Source organism: Haliotis rufescens, unplaced genomic scaffold (genome assembly GCF_023055435.1).
Source record: "Haliotis rufescens isolate VD_foot unplaced genomic scaffold, xgHalRufe1.0.p SCAF_9, whole genome shotgun sequence".
Lineage (NCBI taxonomy): Eukaryota > Metazoa > Mollusca > Gastropoda > Lepetellida > Haliotidae > Haliotis > Haliotis rufescens.
In genome coordinates this window covers 41505359-41515808 of record NW_025964383.1, presented here as the reverse complement: position 1 = coordinate 41515808, position 10450 = coordinate 41505359, and the positions used below count along the sequence as shown (strand labels likewise).

Here is a 10450-nt window from a genome sequence, read left to right as displayed (position 1 = left end):
AGGACTGGATTCTTTGTACACATACTTTGCTTCTGAACAGTCTGCATCTGAGAGATAGATCGCCGCACCTCCTGATTTACTCTTCCCTGTTACATCTTTCTTTCGATCTTCAAAGAAACCATAATACCTATTTATGCTTCTTTTAATTTCGGTATGTTTATCCTTGCACCACGTATCGGACACCAGAATGACGTGCGCCAAGATGAGATCATCATCAAGACGACGCTGTAGGATCGACTTTTTTTTGTTTAGGGACAGCGCATTCACGACCAATGCATTGGGCACAATAGGCACAGAATCCTGAGGAGAGACAGCTGGTGCGCGATCCGGACTGGGCGGTGTAGCTGAAACACATGTATAAAAAAGAACCGTTGGAGCCAACAATATATACTAGCGTCAAAAAGTAACTGTGATTCATATAAAGTGGTGTAAATGTTGTGTTATTGAAAATAACAACATAATATACTGTACAGCATTGAAAACGCACCAGCAATAAATCTTGAAATATTACAAAACAACTTGAGCAATGACCGATTTTGATTAGAACAGACATAGACGGATTATTAAGAAAGACGACAAAGGAAACAGGAATACCACACAGTAATTACAATTACGTCATCAGTGTAAGGAAGACAGGCTTAAAATGAAAAGTCAATATCTGGTATGTCCGCCATTGACAGCAACACAGGCCATGCAACGTCTTCTCATTGATCGAATAAGTCTGCGAATCGTGATCTGGGGCATTCCACTCTTGACGTAGTGTATTCTCAGGTTCTGTACTTGTGGACGACGTGAGAGGCGTTGACCCAGGTAATCCCATAGATGTTCATTTGGCGATAGATCGGGTGACAGGGCTGGCCATAGAAGCAGAGGCACATTATTATTCGCTAGGTACTGTGTTGAAACACGTGCTGTGTGCGCTCTTGCATTATCTTGCTGGAAGGTGTGCATATCCTGGTGCTGATGAAAGAATGGGATGACGTGATTTGCCAATATGTTATTCCTGTAGTAAAGGGCATTAACTCTTCCACGACAAACATGAAGCTCTGTTCGATGGTGATGACTGATGCCGCCCCACACCATGACACTCCCTCCTCCCATGTCATATGATTTAAGCCCGGATAAAAATACATCCATTTTCATGGCGGTGCGTTTTCAATGCTGTTCAGTATATATGGTCATTAGTCTGATCAATGTTTCATCATAAGAAAAGTATTTGCAAAACCCATACCAGGTAACAGGGGACAGTGGTACGCTCTAAAAGAGGGATGGTGAAGAACTCAATTAACAATGCCAATATTGGGCGTAACCACCATTTGCATTGATACAGGCGAGGCACCAGACAGCCTGTGACAGGTTCTAATTGTCATTCAAAGATTGGACCATCTGAGCTAGCGTTACCGGCTGGCTCTGGTCCTGTGGGAGGCATCGCTCTATCTCATCCCGGACATATTCTATGGGGAGAGAGGTTTGGTGAAACTGTCGGCCATGGCAGTACAGCAATGTTATGTTACCTCCAAACCTTTCAACACGTGCAACGTGTAGGTGGGCATTATCCACTGCACACTGACGTTACTTCCCTGCATTTGAAGGGTCGTCCAGGTAGCGTACGCTTTTCAAATTGACTATGATGAGATGTGTTCTATGAGTTTTGTTGCCACCCCATACCATTACACTTCAACCCCAAAATGACGACGTTCAGTAACGCAAGCTTCGCCCAAACGTTCTGCTGGAAGCCTGGAGACCCCATCAGAGATGTCCAGATGAAACCTGGACTTATACGAGCAGTATACTGTCCCTATCTTGTCTCCTGAACCCCAAATGCTGTCTACACCAAGCAAGGCGTGCCTGACGGAGACGTGCGAGCAAAATTGGTCGTATCGCGGGACATTGGGGCCGGGTGTTGTGGTCCCTCTACTGGTTGCATATGTTCTGCCAATAAATGGTCTCAAACTAGGAATTGTCCAAAAAGTTAATGTAGCCGTTTAGTATCGATTCCATAGATGCACGAACATAATATGGTTGTCTTGTTGACGTGACGTCACACGTGGACGACCGGCCCGTGGCAAGTCATGAGTGTTGTCTTGCTGTAGATAACGTCTCCCAAGAGATCATCTTGCACTTCAATAAACATTAAAATGATCGGAAAATTCTTTTTGTGCCATTGCTGTTTGCAGCATAACCACGGCGCGTTGACGTTGATTTTCAGCAAACCGTGACATTGTATGAGCATTATTTACAGTTAAACACAAGTGTTTCAGGAGCACCTGATAGTAAAACAATCATTGTGTGCTGTTTACATAAAAAGGAAAACAAGTGTGTGAGTATTAGAAACGCATGTACATGCCTTAAAGTCGAGGAGATGTATTCATGAATATGGAGTGAAAGTTACGTTATAAAATTTCAGAATAAATATATATTTTTAGTGAGCTTTATAAACGAGCACAATCTCTTTTTTCCGTGTGTATATGTGTATATGGGTTCATAGAAGAAATATTATACTTATGATTCCAGCAATACTTAATTTAAAATTATTCATATTATCGTGTTGGTGTCTTGTTCTCTCAGGAGAGACATGTAGAGAAGTATAGATCCATTATTGAGTAGTAAATAATGGTCTCTTTTCAATGTATATTCTCATAAGACTCTTGAGTCTATCACACTGTGTGGATCAGTGCTACAACAATATGTGGTTAATAGCGAGTGAGTGAGTTTGATTTTACGCCGCTTTTAGCAATATTCCAGGAATATCATGGCGGGTGAAACCAGAAATGGGCTTCACACATTGTACCCCTGTCGGGAATCGAACCTGGGTCTTCTGCGTGACGTGATGAGCGACCGCTTTAACCACTAGGCTACCCGACCCCTCTCGGGTAAAATGCTGTTTTATGTGTATGCATCATCAATTAAGTTGATTGAGACATTTAAGCAAACCTCTTTATGAAATCTCAGAAAAGAACCAAGTTCCATTCTGTCGTTCCAAACATTATTATTTTATCAACTTTGTACCTCACTATCCAACGTGACAAACTTAAGGACAAATTTCATTCCTTGATTCATGGGCTTTTGATACAAAACATGGTGATCAGAAACAACTAAGTACCTATATTCAGAGGTTCAGGGCAATTTGTCAAAAATGAAAGCAAATGCCATCTGAAGTTTACTGAGAAAACAATACGGGAAATGCTGGACTTCCTCGTTGATAACATGTATGTTATTAGGCATAGCAACAGTCACTATTTAATCTGCCCACGAACAACAAAGTGCCCCTCTTAGCTCAAGCATGTTTCTTCACATCTTGGATAATGTGACTAGGGTAAAGTGGCTTTTTCAGGAAGTGATAACATGTTTTTCCTCGTGTCTATTCACGATGATTTGTTTGTCAGTTAAGATTACCATTACAATTGAATTACAATATAAGTACATAATTTTTTGAACAATTGGTTTAAATTGCTCAAAACTGTTAATGTGGCAAATGCCAACTTCAAGATAAAGGTCCACAATTCTATAGTTAGTTCGAGATAACACTGTGTATTTATATCTCGAATTCTAGATAAGCAGGTAAATTTATATGTATGTATATATTGAGGCGGTTGGGACCGGAGAATAGGTTTGAGATATCTGTACATTCGAGATGATGTGGTTCGAGATAACGAGGTTCGACTGTACGTACTATCTAATCAATCTCAAACTGAGAGTTAAACTTTGTTTTCATTCATAGCATTAATGTGCAAATTGCAAAGATAAAAATCCCGACTTTACATAGCATGTGTAACAGTAAATATGTTGAAACTAATTATATCTCAAGTCAATACATTATGTGGTCAATGTGTGTTTGCTGCTTTGTTGCTTAACGGCACATTCCACAGTTGTATTACGACGACGATGTGGTCAATGCTTATATACCGTCCATGGTAGCCAGCACCGTGGCACGTGTCACCTTAAACTCTGTCAGCATAGGTATATTCCAACTTGTGAATAAAAGCTTGATTTGAAATAGAAAATCTAACTGTCAGCTTACGAGCCTCATTATCCTCATTCTGCTTTTCGGTTCTTTCCTTTTCAAAAGTTCCCTTCAGGTCAGCGTGGTCCATGTCGTTTTGTTTAGTTTGTTCTTCAAGTCTTTCCAATGGCTGAAAACATAAACCTTGTCGGTAAAACACATAAACATCCGTTTCGTGTATACACCCCCAGATGGTGCAGTTTGTGACATTTCATACAGTTATCACTAGTCTGGCAAAATCTATTTCTGTGTTAATATAAAAAAATATAATATGTGTCCTACTATCGAAGGTGTTCATCTTAAATTCACCACTATTGTGATATAATATATAGGACATAATATACTAAAAAGCAAAAACAAAGAGAATCGGTCAAAACAAATTACTGTCTTGGGTGGAATTATACCATATGGAAAGAACAATGCCTGAAGATGCGGTAACGAGCAACAGTCCAGATATAGAGGGCTCCTGTCATATGCAAAATGAATCATGTCACACCAGAGGTTCAGAGGCAGGCCCAGATAGTCAATAGCGACTGTGTCCACCTTGTGCATTGATGGAGGCCTAACACCTTAGCCTAACTGATGCCACTACACGTTAAAGAAAGGCCTCCGAAATGGCATTCCATATATGACATTTCAGAGACACAACACCAGGAAGTAATCTAGCTTCGAATTAGTGGTATAACTAAAATACAACAACTGTCATATAGCAATATTCCTATGAAAATAAATTTGGTTAAACACACGAAAGTTATGTATGAAACATATTTCTGAACTGCATTAATATATAAATATTCAATATCTCAAATTTGAGGGTATGTAAGTCATATCGTGCGATATAATGGAGAAAATACTTCGTGAAACGTATTTGTTCTTGCCAAAACCCATGTTTGACCAGCTAAAATGAAACCTAAAATCATATATCCCTGTTCCTTCCTGGATAACCTCACCGTTTCCCGAACACCGGATACCATCACTATTTGATAGTGATTCATAAACACATGCTCATGATATAGATGGAATCGTACAATCGACAATCGAGATTTCGTGTGGCGATGGAAAGGAGTTTGTCGTTTATATTTGAACAGCCTCATATCTACACGAACACAAACACTGAACTCAATAGATAAAGTAAACATATATTACATTATGTCTCTGAACACATTCATGGCTTCAAACACAATGCTTCAACAAAATGAACACATGAACAATCTATTATCAGCAAGAGTGTTCAATACACATGAAATAACTTTGATATCACGACAGAGGTTCAAAGCAATAGACCGCCTGATATGGCCGCCGCCATGTTCAACAGTGAAGCAATCTAGAACGTCAGTAACGAGTAACTTGAAAACATGATAATGTTCATAACAGCAACATATGTCACACCTGACTGAATCGCCATGATATGTCACTATAGGACAGTAAAGCTAGAGTTTGTGATGTGTCCCTACATGCATGATATGCGGTGATAAGAAAGCAGTCTGATGACATTCCTTGGGCTGGTAGCTTCTTTACATATGTTAGACCAAAGTCACATCGGCAATATCTCAGCCATGCCGTGACGAGATAAAGTTAAACATTGACAACAAATATATTTACTTTTAGGAAACAATATGATAACAGGTCTCTTTCTGGTCAATATCAAAGTCACCAGCTTTCAAACATTTTAGACCACCTGCTCGGCAGGTGCCATAACTGTTGTTCACTCCAACACATGTCGTCAATAAAATAGTTGATATGTTTGCTATATTTATATTTCATTTCGTTTTTGAGCGTCTATAATACAACACACCTGTACTACAATACAACGTACAAGTACCATGATACACATATATGTACAACGGTAAAGAACACATGTACCATAACACAGTACACCTGTCCCACGACATATATGTCACTATAAAACACCTGTACCACGGCATAACACACCTGGACCACAATACAACACGTATACTATCATACAACATACCTATATATGATAAATATGTTCCAAGATACAAGACACATCTACTACAACACAACACAATTGTACCATGATACAACACATCTGTTCCACAATACAACACGCTTGTACCACGGTACTATCATACAACATACCTATATATGATACATATGTTCCAAGATACAAGACACATCTACTAAAACACAACATACCTGTTCCACGGTACGGCACACCTCTTGTACAATGCAACATATATGTACATGTATTACAATACAGCACACGTGCACTACACTACTTGGGTGCTGCATGTCATCGTAATCCAAGTGCTTAGATCGATGCTCATGATGTCAGACACTGAATTGTCTGGTCAAGACAAGATTATTTACAGATCGACGTCATGTAGCTGTACTATTGTGGATGCGGCGTTAAACAACAATCAAATAATACCATGTTACAACACACCTGTTCAATTATACAATACAACTGTACCATGTGACAAGATACCTGTATTTCGGTACGAGACAGTAAACAACGGTTCAACCGACATGAAACGCAGAACAACAGGGCTCAGTTGCACAAAGCGATCTTAGCGCTGCGACTGTCGTAGGCCCATGTGAAAGTATGGGAGTAACGTTCACCTTAGCGCTAACGTAGTTTTATGAAACGGGGCCTGGTCAGAAACTGCCCAAAGGGAAAGCGAGAGCCTGATGTTGTACTGAATACAAAACAGGTCCGACAAAAACATGTTCGATGAGGGAGGCATTTGTCCACATCGACCCAGATAAATTTATCAAGTGACATAAAGCAGGTGGCTCAGTATGTTATGACTGCAATTGCATACTGATCGAGTCTTGACCAGCGATCCAATGACGGACAGCGTGAAAATCGACCAATGCAATTGTGATACGATGACAGGCCTCAACCAGGTCAGCGAGCCTGACTATTCGATCTAGTTGGTCACATCTTACGACAAGCATATGTTGCTGAAGACCAATTCTAATCACCAGCTCACAGCGACCTGTAAGCAATCGATTCTGGGACAGGGAGTGTTACAATGCCGTTCAGGTCATCGGGGCACAATCACACAGGGTCAATTATTGTATCTACCCTCTCACAACAACCTGTAAACAATGGAGTCTGGGACAGGCAGTGTTACAATGCCGTTCAGGTATACGGAGCACAATCAGACATGGTCAGATACTGTACCTACCCTCTCACAACGCCCTGTAAACAATCGAGCCTGGGACAGGCAATGTTACAATGCCGTTCAGGTATACGGAGCACAATCAGACATGGTCAGATACTGTACCTACCCTCTCACAACAACCTGTAAACAATCGAGCCTGGGACAGGCAATGTTACAATGCCGTTCAGGTATACGGAGCACAATCAGACATGGTCAGATACTGTACCTACCCTCTCACAACAACCTGTAAACAATGGAGTCTGGGACAGGCAGTGTTACAATGCCGTTCAGGTCATCGGGGCACAATCAGACATGGTCAGATACTGTACCTACCCTCTCACAACAACCTGTAAACAATCGTACTGGGACAGGGAGTGTTACAATGCCGTTCAGGTATACGGAGCACAATCAGACGTGGTCAGATACTGTACCTACCCTCTCACAACAACCTGTAAACAATGGAGTCTGAGACAGGCAGTGTTAGTGCAAGATTAGTGCCAGCAAATGTGAATCGAATCATCCAGAACTCATTTCAAGTTATTTTTCCATATTATATTTCTATAATAGTCTAGTGGTACCTAATTACACATGAAAGGAAAACTGGCACCTACCTTTCAAACCAAAATGTGAACGCTCGAAATAATATGTTCAGCTGTGCAGCATGTACAAGCATGTACCTCGTTGCAGCGAAACATGCGCGATGATTATATATCGATCCCATAACCACCCACTGACAGATGTTTGTCACCCGACGGAATGCGTCTTAATTGTCGCTTTGGGTTGTCCCAGTTAGAGCTGTGACGTCATTACTTGTGAATATGAACATTGATACTGAGTTGGAAATCTACACATTGCGTGCTGAAAGTGACTCTTGGGCAATGTTGGGGTACTAAGCAATATAAGGAGTTGATGATAATGATATAGACTGGGTTTAATATCATGAAAATAAATATGTCGAGTATTGTGATTATTATTATAATGATAAGAGTGGCAATGTTTAAGAAGTTAATGATGATGATCACTGCGTAAGTAGGGTTGGCAGGCTGTTTAAGCAATATTCCCTCCATATATTGACTAGGACACTAGGAATGGACTTCACACCTTGTACCCATATGGGGAATCGAACCTGGTCTAAAGCATGGCGACCTTACAATGTAACAACTGGGCTACAGAACCGCCCCTGTGATAATAATACAATCGCACAGAATCATAATAACGGCCATCACGTATACATCCATAAACCAACGCAAGCACTAATTGTGTACAGACTTTTAAAAGACAACAAACAAACAAACGAAACTAACTGGTAACGAATGTTGAGAGCTTGGCTACTGTGGTATGATTCATGTCTGTTTTGAATGTCACATACAGTGTTTCGCAACACCATCACATGTTTACCTAAAATCCTGGATTATAATATATGTATGATTAAAAATTACATATTGGATTACAGGTATATACAAGTTTGTGCCAGACTGCTCATGATAAATACAAGATCTATCTTCTACCGACAGTGATGCATACTATGAAACTGATATGAATACGTTTACACAACAAAGACTCAACACAGTCCATGTTAAGACATCACATGTCCCTCTAATACAAATGTGGCGCGTACACTACTAATCATCACAAGGAGGTCAATCATGCGTTCTATATACCACCTAAATGTACCACGGTACAAGGGGAGGTGAGGTGAAATGGGGTTTAACGTGGCGTCCACGATTAGTGCACTTATATAGCGACGTGAATGCACGTGTATGTGTGTGCAGCTGCTTGTACTAGTCCGGACTGATGCCGATTTATAGTGCTAGCACACTGAGATACCATGCCGCATGAATACCCACTCAGACACAGTATACTGACTCCGAGCCGACTAGTTTTAGCCCCTTAATGGCGAGCGCCAGACAGAGGAACAAGTACCATCTTTTAACGTCTTTTGGTATGACGCGGCCGGGAACGAACCCAGGACCTTCCGCTCTCCAGGCGGACGCTTTCACTAGACCACAGAGGCGGTCCCACTATTTAATAGTGACTCATAACCACATGCTTATGATATAGTTGGAATCGTACAATGGACTCTACTTTTATCAGATGTTTCTTTGTTTATGGAAATGGTTTTGTCGCTTGTATTTACATGCTGTATGTTTTTCAAGGTTTGGATTTTGAGTAAGAGGTGAAATTGGGTTTAACGTCGCATCCAAGATTATTGCACTTTTATAGCAACGTGCATGCACGTGTGTGTGTGTGTGTGTGTGTGTGTGTGTGTGTGTGTGTGTGTGTGTGTGTGGCTGCTTGTACTAGTCCGGACTGATGCCGATTTATAGTGCTAGCTCACTGAGATACCATGCCGCAGTTAAACATGAATATTCAACTCAGACACAGTATACTGACTCCGAGCCGACCAGTCCTAGTTTTAGCCCCTTAATGCCGAGCGCCAGACAGGGTAACAACAAGTACCATCTTTTAACATCTTTTGGTATGACGCGGCCGGGCATCGAACCCCGGACCTTCCGCTCTCCGGGCGGAAGCTCTACCACAAGATCACAGAGGCGGCCTCTTTGAGTAAGTGTTCATGTGAAGCCCGCAATTGATTAAATAATAACCCACAATAGACTCTCAAAACCATATGACGACCTGTCCTCATCGTTACAACTGGCTACAGCATGACCAGCTAAAGAAACAAATGAAATAAATTTAATCAAGTGAGTCATACCTGGTATAAGATTGCCCTTTGCTATAGTTCCACTTAATTCAGTCAGGCCTTCTACACCTGTCTATGGAACCAGAATAAAATTCCCGCTTCGTGTTCACGTGAATTAGGGACACACCTATATAGTACAACAGTTAAATACATGTCACGTGGTATAACAGATAAAGCCAGCCTTTGCAGGAAAATCTGTTACAAAGTACGTCAGCATTGCTGACAGTTTGCTTGTGTGTTACGTTTATCCTGACATTTTGTGCGACGGAGATCAATAGTTTAATGCGTATGTGTTTTTCTGCATTGGTTGCCAGGAAGGAAAATGGTTAACATGTATTCTCTAGCTAGAAAGGTACACTGTAACGGTAGTCAGTTAGATATGGTAATAAGATATTTTAATAGCGCTTTATTGTTTCTTCTCATTAGTGGTGAGTATTTTTTTAGCTCCCTTGGGGTATGAAGGAGTACCATGCTTTCCGGTGAGAAAGGCCTTTGTTTATCCGCATTCCGTCAAGGTGTTTTACGGATTTAAGGGAATTGGACAACAGTGAGATCTCTATATTAGAGTGTGAGTGAGTTATTATTTAACGTCACATGGGCAATATTTCAGCC

At 40.9% G+C, this 10450-nt stretch overlaps 1 long non-coding RNA gene across 2 annotated transcripts; it reads right to left on the bottom strand.

Annotated features, from left to right (window-relative positions):
• Positions 1-223: 223 nt before the first annotated feature.
• On the bottom strand, positions 224-9896 carry LOC124111083. Of its 2 annotated transcripts, none has more exons than XR_007219696.1 (3): positions 9851-9896; positions 4022-4133; positions 224-344 (listed from the first exon to the last, which is right to left on the bottom strand). It is a non-coding gene; the product is annotated as an uncharacterized LOC124111083 (long non-coding RNA). The 2 variants fall into 2 exon arrangements; XR_007219695.1 differs by lacking the exon at positions 9851-9896 and adding an exon at positions 7746-7815.
• Positions 9897-10450: the final 554 nt, after the last annotated feature.